This window comes from Pinus tabuliformis, chromosome 1_2, assembly GCF_031772625.1.
Source record: "Pinus tabuliformis cultivar Carrire ecotype Pingquan chromosome 1_2, CPIR1, whole genome shotgun sequence".
NCBI lineage: Eukaryota > Viridiplantae > Streptophyta > Pinopsida > Pinales > Pinaceae > Pinus > Pinus tabuliformis.
In genome coordinates this window covers 159,000,085-159,023,445 of record NC_142298.1, presented here as the reverse complement: position 1 = coordinate 159,023,445, position 23,361 = coordinate 159,000,085, and the positions used below count along the sequence as shown (strand labels likewise).

General features: G+C 38.2%; 1 pseudogene across 1 annotated transcript; it reads right to left on the bottom strand.

The window, feature by feature from the left end:
- Positions 1-243: 243 nt before the first annotated feature.
- Positions 244-22,656, bottom strand: LOC149204988 (putative apyrase 7 pseudogene; annotated as a pseudogene). The gene is made up of 3 exons (XR_016253024.1): positions 22,500-22,656; positions 3,864-5,589; positions 244-725 (listed from the first exon to the last, which is right to left on the bottom strand). The product of XR_016253024.1 is annotated as a putative apyrase 7 pseudogene (transcript).
- Between the last annotated feature and the right edge of the window lie 705 nt (positions 22,657-23,361).

The following is a 23,361-nucleotide window of genomic DNA, read 5'->3' as shown; positions in this document are numbered from 1 at the left end:
GTAAAGAAACTTTACACTGCCAGGAAACAACACGGGTCCCAAGAGATTTCGAAATTTCCAAAAAGAATAAAATGATAACTCTATAATATGACATTTGGCTGTCAGCGACCTGAAGTTGAAAAAATTTAAAATGCATTTATGTTACAAATATCCATCAAAGACGCTAAGCGAGATGAATATGCTAACATTACAGATAAAATTAACAAGATCCAACCATCCGCCAAAATGTGGAGAGACCAAAAATACAATTCGCAATATTTTAGTATATATTTCAGTTGTGCTGTAGGGATCTCCCCTCAATACATAAAGAACCAGCCGAGAGATGCTGCATAAAGCTACACTCGCTTAACAAGTTGATATTCCAGATTCTCCTGTAATGTACACTTTTGAGAAAAGCACAGCCTTTCTCTAAAATCTATATACAGCTTCTAGCCATCACAACTTGACGACATGGCTCTCTAAAACTGATAAACTGAGATCTTCTCTTGATTGTGATCGTCGACTCTGCAACCGCATTTGACCTCTGTGAGGCGTCCACAAGGGTCCAGTATCAGTTTGTATTTGCCCCAAATTGCTTGGAAAACACAATCCAACTGACACAGTTGACTGGTGCTTGAGAGAATCAGCATGTTGCACACTTCCACCCGCAAGGCTTTGCGCAAGTCCAAATGGTTGCTGACACCCTGAATTTGAAGGGCTAAGTGGTATCTTTGCTCTTCCATCCCCTGAAAATAATGAAGAAAAATAATTCCAGTTACATTACAGAATATGATGCTTGGGAAAACACAGACAAAAATCATATACAATTTGCAACATCATGATTCATAACTGTTTTAATTTCATTTCAAGGAAGAATAAACAACATTATTAGAATTACATGACAAATGAATTTGGAAGGTTTCCTGTGATGAGATCAATAAAGTAAATACAAAATCCTTCTTGTAAAGTAAAACTAAACAATAGAAATCTTAATGGCGACCACATGAATTTCTATCCCATCCAATCAGGATTAGTAGACTGAGCATGTTATTAAAAGAAGCAAAGCTTCTCCCCCGAACCACTTATAGGGAAGGCAGTTTCACAACACATGAGACAGAATAAAATGGGGGAAACTAGTTGAAGGATCAAAGCACCAAAGACAATAGAAACAGATCTACAAACTGTAGTCCTGGACTTAAATTTCAGTTCAATGATAATACATGAGAAGAGTAGAACATGCAGCCTACCTCCTACAAGGGATGTCAGCCCATCCCCTAGAATTGCCTTATTTGATCCTTTTTTAGTTTTCTATAGTAGCTTCAACCACACCAGTTAGCAATTCTGGAAATGAGTTCAAACAACTTTAGGAAAATGGAAAAGAAGAGATGAATTTCCTCATTGTAAATAAATGTCAGTTGCATCAGAACCAAGCCCATAAAAAAAGAAATCCAATCAGATCCAAAACGTATCCGTGTTTACAGTATGTGTAAACAAAGCTAAAGCTTTTGGAGAGATGCAAAAGTGGTGAACTTCTATTCGATCCTTGCTAATTCTGTCCATGATATGAACAACTTCCCCGTATAACTCCGTTTGTCAAGAGTAACTTAGAGCAATGCCTTTGGAGAAAAAAGGAAATGATAAGCAAATAATGAGCATGTAAGAGGTTGGGGAAAGTTAAGCCTAGATCACACGGGAAACACATTCAACTTGAGTTTGTCACCATGTTGATGGTTATCCCCTGGATTAACTACCTACGAAGGTGCACTGTCTTCGATATCTCTTGCATGTAAAATTTTCTCTCAATTTCCAGGATCGAAGAAGTATGCATTGTATTAAATTATAACCAAAATTGGAATCAAACTATTCTAATGTTAAAAACTTCTTCTGAATGTCACTCATCAGAAAAGGAATGCATTGCCATGGATCAGTGGCCAATGAAGAGGAGCATAAAAAAAATAGTGACAAGCATGATCTGCAATGTTACAATTGATGTTATAGCTCAGATCTTTTTGACACATTTCACAAGCAGGGAACAAGGAAAGAATCCTGAGCATATGACCAGAAACAAGGGTCAACTAAGATGCCCTAAGGCACTTGCCAAGAAACGTGTTGGTGTGAAAACAGAACTAGAGAGGACACTCCTTTGTGACCAGATGCTGAAAAGAGTCATGGCTATGCAGGTTAGCCCGCTGCCCAGTAGCAAATTTAGGCACTATGGATCTGGTCTTGAATAGAAAAAACGAAATAACTAATTGCTAGATTCCTGTTTGCATATTAAAAACAAGGGGTGAAAAACATATCATTAATAATTTCTCAGTACTACAAGGTACCTCCAGGGAAATACACTTGCAGTTGCTGTTTCTTCAATTTGGTCGCTTCTTTAACATAGTTACGACACATACTAATGACCACACAACATTTCAAATTCAAGTTAGCCTCTTTTCCTAAATGACTATCTCGTCCGTAGAAAAGATCAGCTCTATAAACTCTATTATAAGGTTTATTAAGGAACACACAAATGGTATGACTTCTACATTTGAGAAATATATGTGTTTTATAATTAAACAAGCTTTGGGAAGTATCCTGTGTACAGTGTTAAATCTTTTATATTTGCTTTAAGGAAGGCATGCTTTTTGAAATTCATGGAATCTCCAAATGTTTCATTGTCCACTTTGACTGTTTGGCATAATCCAACAACGTCAACGATATCATGTAGAATGTCATCGAGTATCCCATTCTTCATATCCACAGTTCTTGACTCACGCAAATGGTGCATCAAAGGCACTTGGTTTCATTCTTGTGAACAAAGCATCCAGGAAGGGAGGCACCTCAGCTCACTTGGAATCCCAGAAACCTGATTATGAGGAAACATTAGATGCAGCCACAATGCCACATTATAATATACCCATTTTCCACACAATACTGCCATAGGTGTTCCCAATCATCTGAAACACTTCATAGACTTTAAACCTGTTCTGCATTTAATTGTGTAGTAATCACAAAAATGAAAAATGTGGAACAGCAATAGCCAAACATATCAAGAGCCCATGAGCTTTTAGTCTTGAACAGCTCATGACCTGAGGATGCCTCTTCTGTGGTTTTACCCTTGTTGAGATTAGTGGAACATGAGAAAATTAATTGACATCCTCAACGGGAGTGAGCTGACTTTATTCCACATACTACAGGTTCACATGTACAGATCCTTTGTTGTGTGTTATTTTTTCATGGAACAAATCATCATCATGAGTATAGTTACAGAAATTATAAACTATTGCTAATAGTCCAAACTAATCGTATTAATCTTCTCAAAACCTTTGGCAAACCAAAGACAACCAAGCATGGCACTCAAGCAACAAACACTTGTAAATTCAATAAGAAACTTAAGTGAAAATTTTATGCAAACATATGCAGCGGACTTGTGGAAAAAGCAGGGGAATCAACATTTCTGTAACCACGGAGGTTAAAAACTTGACATAAGCATAAGATGCAGCGAAGAGTAATAAATGCATAGCCTCTGAAAGAAAAGAGAATTAAAAGGCAACATAAACACAAACATATAGAGGCAGATTGTCAAGTGAGTGAAGGAAAAGAAAAATGATCAATCAAGATTATTCAATTGGTAAAATAAGTTTTTTCTGAGTTAAGGCTTCTGTGATGTGAATAACTTTGATTATTTTTTTTGGATCCATCACACTGAGTTTTTTGAGTTGATATTTGGAGGCTTCGAGCCAGCAAGTGTTTTTTGAGTCCTGATGGTGAGCCACTCTGGCTGGATCAAAATGTCAACTCAAAAAACTCACTGTGATGGATCTGGAAGAATTTAATCAAAATGGCCAAAAAACTGTTGAAGATGAATAATTTAAAGTTTCAGTTACAGAGCTTACCAGAACGACTTGGAGAAACTCCATTACCGATGGAACAATGCAGCACCTAAAGTCCAAGTAATGCTACCAGACCCCACAACTACTTGTTGCTCCTTCAATTGCAAACCATCTCTCAGGAGTGATACTATATATGGAGCACGAAAACAATATTGTTCTATAAAAGGCTGTGGAACAACACTCCGCTCAGCATCTTGCCAAGTTTTAGTGCAGAACTCCCGACCCTTCTCTAGAACATCATTAAATGAAGCAGCAGCAGATAGATTAAAAAACTTGAACACAACAAAGAAACCTGACATAGCATAGAATTGCCCTTGAGATTGTTGCTGCTGATCACTGATAGCACAAGGATGTTGTTTGCAGTCTGTCCCTGCCCCCGAATGTGACCATTCAGAGGCATTTATGGTTGATTTCGCTAGAGCTTCACATTCTTCCCAGTTGGGCTCACCAATCAACTCAAGCCCTACTCGAGATTCTTCTTTACTTATGTCTCTTCCACCAACCAGAGGACTTCCATTCTGGAGTAAGAAAGAACACTGAGAACATGAGTATTGCTGTCTATAACCAGCATGTATGCAAGGATGATTGAGATGCAACTGACCACCAGAGAATTTCCCACTGTCAGTTTTTAAATTTTTTCTGAGTAGAAGTACAACGAACTTTTCAAAGGCATCATTTAGGCCATAACCTGTAAGAGAATATGCATTTAGATGGCGTTCCATTGTTCCAATGGTCAGATTCAAGCCATATTTAGATTCAAATGTCACCTGTAATGAGGAACCCCCTAAGTCAAGTGCACCAAACGTCTCCAGAATCGGCATATTCTGCAATCTACCCATCATATAATTAAGAGCTACCCATCCATAGTAAGCCTCTTCTACCCCAGTAATTATCCTAACCCAGTTTCTTCGACACATAAATGGAGATTCTTCTAGAATTGACCATGCCTTGTCCAGGATCCATTCTGAATCTGAACTTGGCATCCTGCGAAGCCCTGCTGTGGCCAAAAGGAAAAGAGGGCTATTTTTATGAGCATGAGCCGGTATTTGCTTTTCAGCCCACTGGAGCAGTGGTTCCATGGCTGACCTCAACCCTGATTCATTGTGTAAAAGTTTATCAAAACCAGGTTCAGTTTCCATGCGATGATAAGCTCGACCATTCTGTTGTCTTGACTTGCCATCAGTACCTTCAGGAAATGGGCGCAGCACCATTGGAAGACTCCCTTGATGCTTGCCATCATTCCGCACCCACTCATACACATAAACTCGGGTACCAGTGCTCCCACAGTCCAAAACTATAGAAAAATGTGATGCCTCTGTACTCCGATAAGATTTTAACCAACCAAATCCCGCAATGATCAGAATTAAAAGCATTAAGAGAAGTAAAAACCCAACAGCCACCTTTAACCAGCATTGTTTTCTCAATGGTGTTGAAGGTCGGCCCTTCTCCTTTGAAAAGCTAGTGCCTCCTCCTGTGCCCTCCCTTATCGATGAAGGTTTTGTTCGAAGAATACCAGCACCGCTCAAGGCTAAATCCCCTTCTTCAGAACCAACCTTGCGGTATGTTGAGAAGTCTTGGAGAGACGATGAAAGCCGCAGGCCACCTGTCTTTCCATAACCTGCCCATGCAGACCTGAAGGGTGAAGCTAAGGGCGGCAATGCAGAAGATGAAACAGAAGAGCCAGAAGCTGATGAAGATGCAGAGAAATGACTCGCCCTGAGCCGGTATTCTCCTCACCACACCCTGCCATCTTCGTCAAGGGACATGATCCGCTTCATAGAGCTCCCTGATGTTCAGATCGAAGGGGATCGAGGCGCCTCAGATTGCTGTCCTCTCTCATCCATCGCTTGGCCTCTCTTCGCTGACGCTTCGTTTCTAAAAAGGCAGATAATCTAATGGTTGGAGTTTATTCCATCGTCTAACAATCGATCTAAGGGCCCATAATGAGACACCGCGGCATGGAGGGGAGTTCCTCTCAGAGGGAACGCCTTACGGCGTAAAAATAAGCCACAATGAAAAGTCTATATTGAACTTACTCTCCTACCTATGTGCAATTCTTACATTATGACATTTACTCTTAGTAAAATAATTGTTGAAATCCATAAATTATTGATAACTTATACTAAATTCAAAAAATAAAATTATTTATGAGAAATAACTAAATTAAACAAATTAAATATATTTTATCTAAAATATAAAAATTAATAAAAAACCATAAAAATGTAAGGATCCAAAACTATTTGGTATAGACTGAAACGTATATTGTATTTAAAAATGATTTGACCCTTCAGTGTATAATGACTACCATTGAAATCTTTAAGGGGATATACATTTTCTTTCGTTTGAAACCATTAAAAATGTCTCTAATGATATTTTTATGCATTTGGGTCTAAAGATATTTGTTATTACGAATAATGCACCATTTTACCTGGCATGTCCCATTGCATCCCATACAGGGAATAAAAATCTCCTGTTAAATTCAATGTAATAAAATAGTTTCCTCATATGGGTGGTATGGGTGAATAGGTGACCGGTAGGCTTGTTGTCGCTTCACATATATGGGGAAAATCAACTTCTATTAATAAATGAAATATCAACTACTGTAAAACACACATTGGAGAGATGTGATGACTTTACACATTTGCAAAAGTTATTACAAGAGGCCGAAAGAATGACTTTTCAACATTAAGAACCCTAGAGGTTCAAAAACCTAACCTTAGAAGATGAAACATCAAAAGGTTTATGGGCCCCGAGGTGGTTACTCGGTACATCAACTTCCCAGTGGCACAACTATTGCATACAATATATGTTTGGGGTGCATGATAACTTGTTGGAAAGAACTATCTGAGGACTACAATTTGTTATTAACGCAACCCTAGCCCCTCAAATTGCCAAAAAACATCATTTAGGGCCTAAAAATGGTCTTAGAAGTTTGGGACCCAAAAATCACATAAATAACTTCCAATAAGATATAGAATCGTTGAGATAGTGGAAGAGGTAGGTGACTGTTGAAAAATGTGCAACAAGAAATGCTTGTTGAGTATGCAACAAGATGATGGAGCTTAGTGAAAAAAGTCGCCTTCACTAAGTGGGCCCGCAGGCAAATTATGGCGCAAGTTCTATTTTTGATCCCAGTAGGGATGATCACAGTATGGGTGACCACAGTATGAGTGATCACAGTATGAGTGATCAAAGTCTATTTTTAGACTGGTTGTCAAAAATAGAAAAGCCAAATATTATTGTCTCATAATAATATTTGGACTATAAACTTGATCTTATTCTCTTGGAGCACTTCAGGATGAGCTACGGATGTGGTACATGCAGATCCCAGAAGGAAATACGTGGTTACCTATGGGATGACTAATATTTGCATTCAGGACTTCAGTTAGAACTCAAGTGAGTTGAGTTTAGTGGACTGGAGGTGCAGTTGATGGAGTTGTGTTCAGTTTAGCTTTGTTAAACATTTAGTCTAACTGGCAAATAGACTAGAGATGAGTTGGGTGAATTAGTTATTAATTAATTCACAAGTTATTAACTCATAATGCAACTATAGAATACATTAGTTAACTCAGTTGCATGCCAGTGCATGTTCAGTTCAGTAGGGATAGGTGTTAGAGGATCAGATTGCTATCAGTTGTGACTATAGCTGTGCATGATGATTTGCACAATCAGAGGGATTGAGAATGCCAATGAATTGGACAATGCCAAGAATTGTAGCCTGTGATCACGTCCAACACAGTGTGAGTGATTCTTTGCAGGTGAAATACGAGTTTGGTAAACCATTCTCATCAGTTCTTGAGCAGGTATTGAGCTGGAGAGGCAGGCAAGCAATGGAATAGATTTGGAGATCATATCTGAGCTATATTGTGTGTAACAGGTGGAGCTGGTACTGGATTGTTTGTGATAAGCATTGTACTTTGTAATGTTACATGTTCTCAATCATTAATATACAGATAGTGTGGGGTTTTTAGCGAGATGCTTTCCCCGGGTTACATACTATGTTAATGTGTGAATGTTCTTGATGTTTTATTGTTATTGATGCTGTTATATTGATGATCAACGTAGAGGAGCTTATGTATTGTGTATGTATTCCGCAATAGTACATGATCAGGATAATCTCTGTTGAATATGTGTTAAATTATTCAAAATTTCTACAGTGACCACTGATATCCACCTATATCAATGAATGAGGTTGACATGCTCGCAACCTCTAATTACATGTTATGAGAAGCTATGTCCTCATAGTGTGTGACATCATGGTCATTAAACCCATTTCTCCTCTGCACATGACTATATTTTTGCCTAGATGTCCACTTGCTCCTAACAAGTACTCGATTGGTTCAAGTTTGGTTTCATGATGGATATCTCCCTCTCGTGAAAGCTACCTCACTATACTCTCTTTTCTATTAGTTGCATGCTTTTTATCTGTGGATTTCTCCGAGTTCAATTATAGTTCTTTCACTCCCCTTTATGAATTTCAATTCTAGCTCCACTATAACTTTCTAGCTAGTTTTTTTTTTGTTCTTAGACTTTCATTCCCTATTTCCTTCCTCTCATCTTAGACCTTCTTGTTATGAGGTTCGCTCGACCCTTCCTATGTTTCATCTCTTTCTTCTAGTTGCAGTAATGACTTGTCATAGAGCTAATTGGAGGTCTGGTAGCAGTGCTAGGGGTTCTCCAAATGGTCGCGCACTCATTTTTGTATTGATTCTTCAAAGAGGATATTCAATGAATAGACACATCCAAAAATATCTAGGATAAATAGGAGGTAGAAGTTGAGGTAGTGAGTTAGTGGGACTATCACTAGGATTCAGATACTAGTACAAATGGGGCCAAAATCCGACGATGATTCGTCAGATATGCAACTTATTGGCGTCATCTATTCGACACATTGTAGCTCAGCAACTCGTCGTTGGCATTGCGTCAAATAGTCGACACTTTAGTTAATGTCGGATATTCGACAGGCGTTGATTATCCGACACAAAAAATGCCCGAAATTATCATTGAAAAACCGACGCTTCAAAGTCGGTTTTGCGACGCTGTAATTCATCGGATATCTTATGCACAAAACGTCGGTAGGGAGGCACACATGCATCAAATATCCGATGGGACCTGCGTTATGTTCTATCGCCCCTGACTTGCAAAATTATAACATTTTTTTGTCGGATATTCGATAATTTGTCAGTTTAGTCTGATGGGAAAATTTGGTGTTGTGACGTCGTATAGTCAATTGTCTACCTAGATTGTGCAACGAGAGTGTTATCTCTTCGATGCTTCCTTCGGTTGGTATGGAGAAGCTCGTTCAATATTTCAGCGTTGGATAATAGACATTACATTAAATTAGTTCAACGAGAGTTTTGAATATCAGATGTGTCATTTCATCGGTATGGACTACGTAATTCGATGGTGTTGCGTCGGATATTCGACAAGTAACAATTTTGTCCGGCGGGGGTGTCATATGTTTGACACTTTGATTCATTGGTTATGCGTCGAATATCCGATGCTTATATGTCTAACGCTTCGTTTCGTCGGTTTTGCGTTGATTATCCGACGACTATCCCAACCGATAAGAGTTGAATATTCAACAGCTAACATATTGCATTGAATATTTAACGAAATTTTGTGCATGATATCTATATCTATATATATATAGTTTGACAACTTTTTTATCTCAATCATTGTTACTTTTAAGCATTTTATTACTTCAGTCAATACAACAATATGAGCTCAATAGACAGGTGATTAATATTTATCCTTTACCTCCTCGGATCAATAAACAAATCTTTCTAAGGATTAGTCACTAAACTGTCTTGCCTCGAAAACTTAAGGCTTATGTCAAATATTGTGGTTTGCCTTACAAGGATGTTTTTCTTTATATCTATCAAGAGATACTTCATGAACCTAATCTGAAACATGTGCCTAATCACCAAAATCTACCACAAAAAAATTACTATGGACTGGAGAAGTTCTAGATGAAGATACTCCTCAGAGAGTACAACTTCATTTATTTCCATCCACCGTCCACAAGAGTTTCAGACATAGTCAATGAATAACTGCAAAAAATATTTTATTTAGGCCTTGTAGGGCTCAAATATCACCGAATATAGTTCATATATTAACCACAGAGAGGTAGCTTAGCTTAGCAAAGTTTTCATGGTGAGGATTATGCCCAAACTGAACTACATATTTGTCACAAAATTTTCCATGAGAGTCTACAACAAGGAGGGTCAAGTAGGCTCAGATAAATGCCTTAGTAATAATCTCTATAAAACCCACGAAAAACCTTAAATAAATCCTCCAAGAGTGTCTCGAAACAACTACAAAAAGGGCTCAAAATGGACTATTGAAATCATCCAACGAAGATTTATAAACATGCCCAAAAAGGTAGATCTACAGAGCTTACACACTATCTGTCATAGTCACTCACTTCCAAATTAGTTTCAGGAGAGTCAAATCGGCCTTAAAACTCTCCCACAAATTTTCTTAGCTGGAAAAATGTGCCAAGAGGAAGACAGCTAATGTGAGCCTCACAAGCCACCGAATTTGGGATAGGAAGACCTATAAAATTTGGCATTGTCTTGATAAACACAACATAATAATAATGATGATGGGCTGATCTAATATCACAAGAATTGTCAATGTAATCAGAGAAAGCATTTAAAAGAAGCCCTAATTGTGTTTTCCCTAGTTTTCTCAACATTGTATCAGAAATAAGGTCGTGTGTATAAGGGAAATGTAGAAGGTCACTGGAGGCTACAAGATTGGCAAAGAATTCATTCCTCCTAGGCCAATATCCTAAAGAAGGCTAGACTCAAATCCTAGGCACATTATCAAGGCCTAGTCACCATATTTATAACTTAAGGCAGCGAAGAAGTTATAGAGCATTGTAGCTTTGTTTTAAGGTGCCAAGAGGCCTACTCTCAAGCTATTGGAAATTTGAACCCATCTCAAAGCATATTGAAGTCTTGTGCAACATAATTATCCCTATTCTAAGTGTCAAGACCTTCGAACTGTGTATATCTAAGTGTGATTTTTGATCTCTACTTCAAAGAGGCCAAAGGCCTAATTTATTAGCTCTAAGAAGGTCGAGACCTTTGGAAAAGGGAGTGAGCTTATGGAAATTGATTAGCAATATTTCTTTCACCATCTCATGAAGTCGAACTTATAGTAATAACCTCAAATCCAAAGTTCTGGGCATTTTCGTGGGCCTATTCTAGGTTGTGAATATTGAAACAAGAGTTTTGAGACCTGATCATCTTCTGGGCATACGTGTAACATTAAAGGCTTGATACTCAACCTTATAGCACTCAGTGAAGGATCTAAGTATTTTTGGGCATACTACTCTTGTTAAAGGTACAAACTCTTCATCTCAAAGAAGACTGAGATTCATCTATATCTTTGTGCAGAACTAGATCAATTTTGAAGGCATTCTAGAAGGGTGGATCTCATCTACAGTCAAAGTAAATCTTGCAAACATATATCCTTGTGACATAGTTACCCTATACTCTTTGCAAGATCAATTTTTTGAAAACGAGACACTGTGGCACAAGAGTGCAGTCACCACACACACACACACAAATATATATATATATTTTCTCTGAAGCACGAACAATCAAGAGAGCCGATCTACAATTTCTAAGTCTACCATTGAGAAGTCTATTCACTATGTAATATTCTTAAGTACTTGTCACGAAGACAGTATGAAATTTGTGCTCCAAGTCAATTCATGGTTCAAGAAGGCAATAGTAAGGCTATGTGTTGAAGAGAGCGGTTATGAGCATGCTTGGAAAAGGCACTTATCATTTTCTATATATATGTATATTTGGAAAAACCCTGTGGACATTTGTCATCCTTGAGAAGGAGCAGTCTTCTTTGTTTGAACAAGACACTTCATAAATTTTGAAGGAGAAATATCAATCCTAGAGGAATCTCAAGAAGTAAATTTGGAACAATTTTTGGAACATCTTGAAGAAGGAAATCTAACTCAACCTAGACATCAGTCAAGTGTTGAAATTAACCCTTGGCCATCCAATATGTCTTCATTCTGCAAGGAGAGAAACAAGCTCGAACGGACCCCTTGGCCATCCAAGATGTCTTCATTCTGCAAGGAGAGAAACAAGCTCAAACGGACCCCTTGGCCATCCAAGATGTCTTCATTCTGCAAGGAGAGCAACAAGCTCGAACGGACCTCCAACTACCAAGGATGGAAAAAGAGGATTGGTCTCATCCTCATCGAAAATGATGCAATGGATTATGTTCTAGGAAATGTTATAGAACCATACAAGAAGGACACAGATGCATGGAACAAATATTTGAAAGGTGAGATAAGAGCTCAAATGATATTGGTGGAGTCAATAAAAGATACCATTATCCCTTTTGTGGCATAACTAAATAAGGCAAAGGAAATCTATGAGAGATTGAATAAGATGTATTCGGTGAGTACCTTAGGTAAAAAAGATTGCACTAAGGAGCAAGTTGTACAAAGCAATAATTCCTTTTGAAGATGTCTCAACTAAGAGATTAGTTGCATGCTCTTGTTGAAACAATTACTGATGCAAAAATGACAACTTGTATTCTCAATGCACTTCCTTTGGAATTAAACTCCTTTGTGACCAATATACACTCAAAGAAAGGAAATAGTCGGTTTCAATGAACTTTGGTCCCAATGTGTAATGGAAGAATCACGGATGAAGGCAAAAGAGGAAATTGATCATCTTGGAAAGTCTCAAGCTTATGCAACAAGTATGAAAACATTGGGCAAAGGAAAGTTAGGAAGATCACATCATCCAAAGAAAGAAGGATAAGTTGATCCTCTGTTTTGATAAGCATGATGGAAGGAGGGAAATTTAAGGACCCTTGGATCCTCGGGCACTCTGATATATAAAGATAGATTCATGGTATAATCATGGGACTGTGGATGCCTGAAAGACAATAATTAGTAGCAACATAGTTCATGAATTTGATATAGCAGTCGTCTAGCATATAGAAGCCCTAATTTTGTTTTCCCTAGTTCTCTCAACAATAAATACATAGCCACCCATAGATCAAAATGGCTTATAACATATAGTATTGCAGTATTTATATTGTTAAATTTAAATTTAAAAGACAAATTATATAGAATTTATTTCAATCCTATCAAATGATATTTTTAATAGCAAGTTATTAGGCCACATTGTAAATAAACAAAGGATTTACATAGATTCTTTAACCAATTTCTTTACTAAGGATGCTATGGGGATGAATATGGTATCCAATGGTGTGAAGAATGTTTTGGATTTCTTTCAAAATGAGTTTCATGACATGGATGTTAATGAGTGTTTCTAGCAATTTCTGTGCAGACAAGAAACCCACAACTTTGAATTGGATTGAAGGGCATGGAAAATCAGTGGTGTGTGATGTTATCATCACCAAGGAAGTTGTTAGAAAGGTTTTGAAGACAATTGTTCCAGTTTTTTTGAAGTTGAACAAGCTCAAGAACATAACTAGATCTGCACTAGCTAGTGCAATGGGAGGCTTCAATGCTCACACATCCAATATTTTCTACTATATTTATTATAACTAATCTATATATTGGTTGCATTTTCTAATCTATATTAGTCTAACAAAATTCTAACATATATTAGTTGTTAATTCATAACATTTTGTGATTATGATGACAATTTAAGTACATATGAGTGTAATTTCCATGATGGGATGTATGAATTGTCCTCCCCGCATTGCCCATCAATGATTATAACCTTGAATGGGCTAGCACTAGTCTGTCATCATCATCTTAAATTGACCCGACAGATGAAAATTTACCATGTCTGTCATCATCACTTCACAATATCTCATAGATGACCCTTTCTACAGATTATATGCATGATTTTTTGGCAAGCCACCCCCTCTACCTAGTCTATGATTGATTGTGAGAAAATGTCAATAAAGGACAATTTATAGGAGGGGATCTTGTCAACAAACAATTTTAGCGCTCAAGAAAAAATAATTTTTGCTAGGTATGAAAAAGCAGATGTTTGATTATATAGCCAGGTGTTTAGAGTTCCAAAAAGTTAAGTTTGAGTATAGACATTCAACTAGATTACTAAAACCAATACCATCCCTCGATGGAAATTGGAAATGATCTTTATTGATTTTATTACAAATTTACCCCAAACTTTGAGGCAACATGATCCCATCATGGTGGTGGTGGATAAACACACTAAGACTACCCATTTTATTCCAGCGAAATCAACAAAAAGGTAGTAAATATTGTTGAAATTTAGATGAAGGAAATGTCCACACTACATGGTGTTCCTAAGGCAATTACTTCAAAAAAGGATCCCAAGTTTACATCAAACTTTTGGATAGGTTTATTCAAGGGAATTGGAACCAATTTGAATTTTAGTACATCATGCCATCAAAATTATATGGGCAACTAGAAAGGGTCAGTTAGGGGATTAAGGATATGCAAAGGATGTATGTGATGGACAAGCCATCAAAATAGGAAGAAAAGTTGCGCTTGGTGGATTTTTCATATAACAATGAGTACCAAGCATCACTAAAGAAGAGTTCATTCAAGGAATTGTGTGGTAGAAAATTCAACACACCTATGAGTTAGGACAACCTAGTGGACAGGGCCATTGTTGGGCGAAAATTGCTTAATGAAATGGCAAAGAAAGTAGTTAAAATCAAGCAGAATTTGAAGGTTTCCGGTGCTAAATATAAAATATATGCAAATAAGAACATACTAAACAAGGAATTTTAGTCGATGATCATGTCTTCTTCAGAGTGAATGTAAAGAAAAGCTCATTAAAATTGAGTGGTTCTTCAAAGTTAGCAACTAGATTTTGTGGGCCATTTGAAATTGTGGAGAGGATTGGCCCACTTGCATATATGATTCCATTACTAGCGTCCATGCATATTCATAATGTTTCATATATCATTACTTAAATCATGTTCATGATATTAATCATGTAATTGATTGGAATATGATTCAGGTGGAGCCCGAGGGAGATTTTAGGTCCAACTAGTGGGAATTTTGAACAAGAAGGTCAAGGTGATTTATTGAAATGTTTCCTTTTTAAAGGTGGAGTGGACACATTTTAGTCCTCATGATACCACATAGGAACATGAATATTCCATGATGGAGGAATACCCTCATTTTTTTGAATAGTTTTGGTTGAACATATATATGTATATGATGCACTGAGGATGGTGCATGAATAAGTGGGAGGGTAATGTAACACTGCTAGGATGACCCCTATGTGTGTGATGTATATATTATGTTTAGGTTGGTGACCTCTATATGTGTGTGATGTACATATCATGTTTGGGACAGATGAGCCCATGTACATGTATTTTAGGCTAGTGTGCCTATGTTTATGTGTTTAAATGCTAGAGAGCCTAGTTTTATAAATATGAAACCACATGCATATTAATAAAGAACACCATTGTTGCAGACCAAGTTAGACAAGAGAGTATGGACGACTAATACTCCATGAGTGTGAAATGGCGGCTAAGGAATAAGTGATGAATGGATTAAGCAAAGGTGACTAAGTTATTATTAAAATAAGACCATGTCAAAAAGTGCACATGTTTAAGTCCATAAAGTGACTTTAGAGAGTGTCAATTGTCAAACGAGGGACATGCACATACAAGTGAAGTGTGTTAAAATCACTCCATCATCCATTGCATCATTGGTAGGGGGGAGGTAACTAGACTCCTTAGAGGGTGTAACACCCTCCTCCTACATTTACCCAAGTTAATCGGTTTGTCAAGGTAAACATGTGAAGAGAGGCTACTATGATCTTATTCAACCTCCTAGGTCACCTTAAGGAAGTGGAACCGACAAAACACAACCAATTTGACCTGCTACACATGGAATCAAACCCCCAGGTGCCATCCATCCCATCCAGGTGACCAACCCCTGAGACAAACTGACTTTTTGCTACATTAAAGCCTCGGTCGCTCCCTTGACATGGTCATGCATGTGATTGGGGCCCTCCATTCGCTCTCACAGCATGGGCATGCAAGAGACTTGGGTCTTTTTCAGCTAGTTCTAAGCCTGCGACTCCAGATTTTGTGCCACTTTTTCAAGGCCAAGACTCGGGCAAATGCACAAGACTCCTTGAAACTTTCAGGAATGAAAGGTGACATCAAAACAATGATACAAATGCAAATACTCTAACAAGTACTTGACTGGACCCCTACTAGCCATGATAGGGATTTCGTCAAACATGTCACAAATATGCATTATACAGGTCCTAACAACAAATCTGAGCATAGGGTTCTCATATTTATCTGAGAATCACTAAGAAGCATTGATGCATTATCACATTAGCTACATTATTATCTATTAGGTCATATATTCATTGTACATTCATTTACAAATCAAAACATGATGAGAGCCATACATCATCACTGTCATAAAGCATGCTCATAACCAACATATAACCAACATAAATAACAAGGATACATCAGCCATAAATGCCTCATATGAACCAGTACATTTGCTCATAAAATACCAAGGAAAGGAACTCTTATTAATGAATGCAAAAGCCAACCCGGTATGGGACTACCATGTTCCACCCGACCATATATTGGCTGAGCCAAGTCTCTCCTCAACCAATCGCCCCCATGCCATATTCCAAGCATGAATGTGGGACTTATAACCAAAATCACCTAGGGCTTTCCGAGGCTACACCACCTCACCCTCAACAATAGAACCAGGCTTTAACGCAATCCCCACCGGATCACTAGGCCATAAACAATAACCATACAATACCAGGCTTTACCACAATCCTCACTGGATCACTAGGCCAAAACAAGCATTGATGCCACCGGATATCTCCACCTACACCGTGAGAAATTTGTCTGTCCCGACCTCTTAGATTTACCATGCATCCTGCCATTACTTGTTAAGGGATTCCTAGGCCTATGATGTCTCCACCCTCTAGGCTTTACTGTGTATCCCATCCCGGGATTCCTAGGTCCAATCAAGGGTACTCACCACTAATATTTACCATGTATCCTGCCATTACTAGTAAAGGGATTCCTAGGCTCAATCGAGGTGTTCACATTCAGGCTTTACCGTGTATCCCATCGTGAGATTCCTAGGCTTTGTGAATAATCATGCGACCACCCCACTCATCTTCGCGTCCATCCAATAATCTAGCTCAACTACATACAAAAGAACCCACCATACCATGGCTATATGGAAATGGAAAGGCTAAGCTGAAAAACACCATCACACCTGGAAAAACCCATGCCCATGACAACAGGAGAACTAAGAACACACATGCATAACCATGCATGCTAAATCTAGCAAGGAAATCACACATGCAAATCGGTACCTACAAATAATCTTGTGGTAGCTTCTAGATCCTGCTCTTCCTTGCTTGATCTTTGCTTCCTCTTTGCCTTCTATTATAGTGGATACAACCACCCTCCAAATTTTTTCTGCTGCTTTGATTTTAAAGCCTTCCTTCTTATCCACATGAGCTCATCTTGCACTAATCTAAGTATTCATGCTTCGATTGAGACTTACCTTTTTCATTTGTGCTTGTGTTTGCTTGTTTTCACACTTACCTTATCTTTCTAAGTCATAAGTTGATCTCCCAACTTGGTCTCACAACAGTTTTGGGCTTACCTCCAGAAACTGTGCAATCCTTGAGGGCAAGCATTCTTGATGATAGGAATTGCGCAGTCGTGATTGGAAATCAGCCTTGAGCTCAAAAATTGCACAACCATGGAAGGTATCCCAGCACTGAGCCCATAAACTGTACAACCTTCCCTAAGCTCAGAAATCGTGCAGTGCACATTGAGTCGTAAAGTTTTCCAGTTCCCCAGAACTATGCAGTCTTTCCCGGAAGTGTGCATGGAAAGTTCCCCCTGGGAAAAGAAATAAAACTAAAGGGAAAAAAGCACCCCTAAGAAGTAGGGATCTATTATTAGTTTCCCGAAGATGGCACATTGCTATTTTTAGAAGTTTCCACCAAGTGTCGCATTTGTCCTTGATCTCAGGCATGCTCTTCTTAAAACCTTATTTGCTCAAATCTAGTTAATCGACGCCTATAGAGCTCATTTGAGCATTCGATCTTGGATCTCTAGCATTCCCAAATATATCAAGGAACCTTCGGCGGGGTCATCGTCACTTTTCTGGGTGAGTTTTTCTTTTATCGCCTTTTCTGTTGCTTTTTTTCATTTCTCTTGTGTGAGTGTTGTTTTGATTGTTTCTCTTCATGGTTGTTGGCATTTCAACTTGTTTAGATTGCAGAAGTGTTGTTTCAAGTTATCGCTTGCCTTTCACAAATGTCGCATCGATTTTCCTGTTTTTGCACTAATGGTCGTCATTGCGGCGAATCTTCTCAAATGCTTGATTTTCCTTATGTTTGATCAGTTTATGCACTTGATCCACATTAATTCATTCACACTTAGTTAGTTTGCACTCAAGCTCACATCATCATTCACTTCTGCTCATTTTTCACACTTCCACCGGGCAGATATGTATTTCCCTTGGTCAGATTTTGCCTTGCCCAATTGGGCAATGTGCAATCCCAAGGCTCAAGCCACAGGCTTTGCCTCTGGAACTGCATAGTGCATTGTACAAGCTGGCCCCAACCATGCACTACACAGTTCCAGGGGTCAGCCTGTCACCTTGGCCATTGAGACTGCACAATGCGCAGTCTCTTCCAATCTCTTCCCAGGCTACAACTGCACATTGCATAGTCTCAAGCCACAAGCTTCATCCCTGGCTGCTGGGACTGCGTAGTGGGAAGTTTCCACAAGAAACTAGTCCTTCTTGCCAATGAAAGTTGTGGAATCCTTCCCATGAGATGCTCGGTTTTCTGCTTGATCATGCCTTGAAAGTCAATTTTCTAAAGCTAATGTTTGCTTGCAAAGAGTGTCCTTTTTGTCCCATAGGTACCACATTTTTGAAGCATTTCTCTCCAGTAATCATTGTTACCATGGCACCAAAGAGAGTTGCTTCAAGAGATACCACTTAAAGCAGTATTGGGGAAGTAGTTGAGCAAGTTCCAATTAACTTGTCAATATATGTTGACATTCGACTGTTTATAGAAATGGAGTCAACAGTAACATGGCAACAAGTCCAGTAGGAGTAGCAGAATGCAAGAATCCAGTACAAGATCTAGGAAAGAGAAAGGTCATTGACAAAATAGAGGGAGAACAAATCTGTAGAGTGAAATCAAATTCAATCCTTATGCAAGAATCTTTGGCAAAGGAAGTAGAGGAGACAGAGAGCAGAGCGGAGGAAGAGAGAAAAGTAGAGCTTGCAGGAAGTAGAACTGAGGGCGCAAAAAGAAAATAAATAACCGAGGAAGAACAATAATAAAGGAAGAAAAAACATGAGGAGAAGCAGAAGTAGGAATAAAAAGAAAGGCAAGGTGCAATGTGAGGAGAAATAACATCGATTTAAGTTGAAGAGCAAGGAGAAAATCAACCAACAACAGAGGGGGAGAGCTAACATATGAAGGATCAGGAGCTTGCTCAACAGAATGAAGACTTGATTGAAGTTGCAGACTTGGAGTTGTAACCAGAACCGTAGGATGAATATGTTGACCTGATGCCCAGTGCACCACAAGTTACCATTTAGTCTCCACCGCCTCCAGCTGCAAATTTAGCCCCGAGCGAGGAAGGGGACATAGTTCCTCTTGATGATGATCTGGTAATGGATGTGTACAATCTATCATATAATGAACTTTAGAAGAGGATTGTACAAGCCTGGAGAGAGCATCTTTCGGATGGTCATGCATCACCTGTATTCATTAGATAAAAGGTGTTAGTGGCGGACACCAACAGGAATCTGAACGCTATTACCGAAGCCAACTTGGCCTTCGCAGGTGTGGCAAGATCAAACACTCAGTATTTGACGGCCGAGGGTAAGTAATTGATACAAAATCTACAGGTTGCCTGATAATATATAGAACAACTCCACGGAGCAGCGTAGAATGCAGCTCTCGCACAGGTCTGCTTGGGGGAAATGAGAGCAACGATACATGTTGAAGTATCAACACTTTGAGAGACCATCTATGAGGATCTCATGACCGTACATAAGGCAATTTTCCACTTGCATATCTTGCAACAACAGAGTGAGGAATTTGTCAAGACTCTTAGGAATGTACAAACTTCCATCACCATCGTGCAAGAATGGACATTGCAATACAAAGAACAAATCAGGAAGGAGATTGAAGAGTACTTAAGAGTAACTGAGACAGGTTGCTGCCAAGGAGGATGTAGAGTTGAACAGACAAAACATGCAGAACTACATCGGTGGTCTTGTCTAGATCAGAACCATGTTACTCCTGCTCGAGAAAGATATTAAGACTGGTTCCATATCATTGTACCTGGATGCTATGGAGGCTAGAGTCTACTTCCAGCTTGACACCCTCATGCAGTTTGGGGATGTCATCTCATAGTACCAAGCTTGGCATCAATACATGACCGAGAAGCATCAAGTGGAACTTGTCGAGCTAAAGTGTTCCCAAACTCAAGCATCATAGTGTTTTGTCTTGTTAGGTTGTCAAGTTTTCTCTACCCTATTTTGTCCTCTTTAGGTATGAGTGTAAAATGTAAAATTATTTGTAATTATGTTGTAAGTGAAATTCTAAGTGCCAATATTGGAATATGAAGAGTCATCATATAATCTAATATGACATTTTGTAAAGAAGTTGAAGAGTCATGAGGATAGTCCAAAGGTCACAAAGGGGAGTGGAAGAGTCAACCTTCTTTGTAATGACCCATTTTCGATTTATAGGCGAAAATGTATTAGCATGTATACGATGTATGCATATGATAGCCACATATGCATACATTGCATACCTTGCACTAATATATTTATCAAATAATTATGAAAAATGTTTAAATAAATAATAAAAGGTTTGAGTACCTAAAATAATTAAGAAATGAGATAATATCTATAAAAAAATTGACACTTAGAATATGCATAATAAATATTTCTTAAGTATAAGATTAATGAATAAAATTAATATTCTCCACCATAATAATAATAATATTAAAGTTATAAGTTAATAATTAATATATATATATATATATATATATATATATATATATAATTTTATTCAAATATTATAATTAAAGTTTATAAAATACACATTACAAACATATTAATGTAAATGTACATATAATTAAAATTTAAAAGTAAAAAGGAAGCATAATAATATCTATGATTCGTACCGTTCCAGCAAAGCGTAATACTATGACTCCCTAAATCTAATATGTCGAGAGCGGTGGAAGAAGGCGGGGACCTCTTGAAAAAACTATTTATGCAAGTACTTGGAGAATTGTAGGGGAAGGAGAGGGGAATGGAACACTGAAATTCTGAATTGAAGATTAGAATTCGAAGTTGAAGGATTGGAATTCAAAACTGAAGATTTGAGTAATTATTCTTGAAACTTTTGGGCACAGGGGCCAAATTACTTTGAATTTAAAGTAATTTGGGAGCTCGGTACCAAGGTTGTGCCCAGTTTTTGGTGGGAGGTTTTGTTCTTTGGTAACTAGAGAAAAATAGGAAACATCTTCAAACTAATTTCCAGGTATTCGTCTACACTTTATTTTCAAATTCAATGTCTAGTTAATGATAAATTTAGGGCAAATTACGGGTTTTGTTATATTTGTTAAGATAGATTTTGTATTCTGGTAATAGTAACTATCTGAGTTCATTAAAAAATTATGGGTATATTTTATGAAATTTAGGGTCTTACAATCTTGTTATAAATAGAACCTCATAACTCATGTAAAGGGATTTTGGGAGCCAATCTTTTGGCTATGCTTAGGTTTAGAAAGAGCTTGGGAGTTTTGTGAAGAGCCTTGGTTTCTCCATAGTGTAGAGCGAGTATACTTCTTTGGAGGAGCATGCGTTCTTGGCTGTAATGTTCCTCTATTGGGGCTAGTGGTCGTCAATGGTGTATGTATGAAAGGAACTTTCGCTTGTAATAATAAAATCAAAGCCAACATGCTTTCATGCATATGTTGTGAATATAGTAGGACTATTCTTGTTGTATTTGAAATGTATGTTATTTAACTTACACTTATGCTTATGAACTATTTCGTTTGCATTTGTATGAATCTTGTTGAATGCATGTTGTTGTATTAACTCATCACTTTAACTTGTGGACTATTCTGCATCTTAGCTTGTGATGTCATTTTGCTCGTGTGTTCCTTTCAAGTTGTGTACTATTACAAGATTCCAAGGGGCACACTTCCTTTTCCCTTCGTGTGTTGGAACCTTCATGCATCGCACTTGACTCTCTGCAGGGTCACACAATTGCTCTCACCCAAAGTTATCATACTTCCCTCTGCACGTTTCCGCAGTCAAGGCATAACATTACCAGCCATTGTTGGGATTGCTACTCCAAATCGTGTGAGGTCTAGTTGGGACTTTATATTGAGGAGATCCCCTGAATGTTGGTGGTCCAACATCGTCAACATTTCTAGCACTAGAGTGAGGGCCAGATGAAAAGTTGAGCCCTTGAAGTTCGTTTTGAATTTCTGCACTCATTCAATGACTTCCTCCACAATCATAATCCCGATATGTTTTTCCAGAGACATAAGTCTACAAGTGTCGGAGAGCATTGTATATGACTTGTCAACCCTTAAATTCAATGGCGAGGGTGAGACAACCTTGCTTGAGCATATTGTTCACTTTCTTGAATTCTGCATAGAGCGCAACATCCAATGCAAGGATGTTTCTTATAGGTTTTTCATCTTCACATTCGAAGAGCACGTAAGGAAGTGGTGTCACACATTGACCAATGCCTCCATACACTCTTTCGAGCATCTTCTCATAGAATTATCTCGCGTTTTTTACATGTTCGATCATAAAATTTTGGGAAAGAAAATTTTAGAATTGTGAAAATCACGTGATGAACCATTGCATCATTTTCACATTCGTTTTATGCATTTGTGTTTTGAATATCCGAAAGATGAAGTTGATTGGAAGTTCTTGACATGAATATTTCAATATATTGTTCACATTTCATAAAATTCGCATGAATTAGAATATTTTGAGCCGCTCCCAACATACCTCGGTGTTAGATCTTCTAAATATGTGTCAGACAAGGTTGTTGTTCCAAGTGATCCTCCGTCATCCTCTCATCAAACAACTCTAGTTCCACAGGCTAAGGTAGGAGAAGTTGATAATTCATTTGTTGATCTACCACCATCTTTTCCCACCTCACATATTAGAATTCCAACGCAGGTTTGGACTATCAATATGATGATTGTGATGAAGTGTTATCTCCTCGTCCTCCATCCTTTGGTCCTTCTGATCCTCCGAATTGTGATGTGTTGTGTTCATCTGTTTCAAATCTCCCTTGTGATGTTCACAAGGATCAAGTGTTGGATGGAGTTGTTGTTGAGAAACCAACTTGCGGTATCATTCACGATGATTATGTGGGGGAGCGCATATCTAAACAAGAATCTATGACGAGGGATTATTCTCTTCCTTCCACACCTCTCCTTCATCATCCTGACATTTCCCATG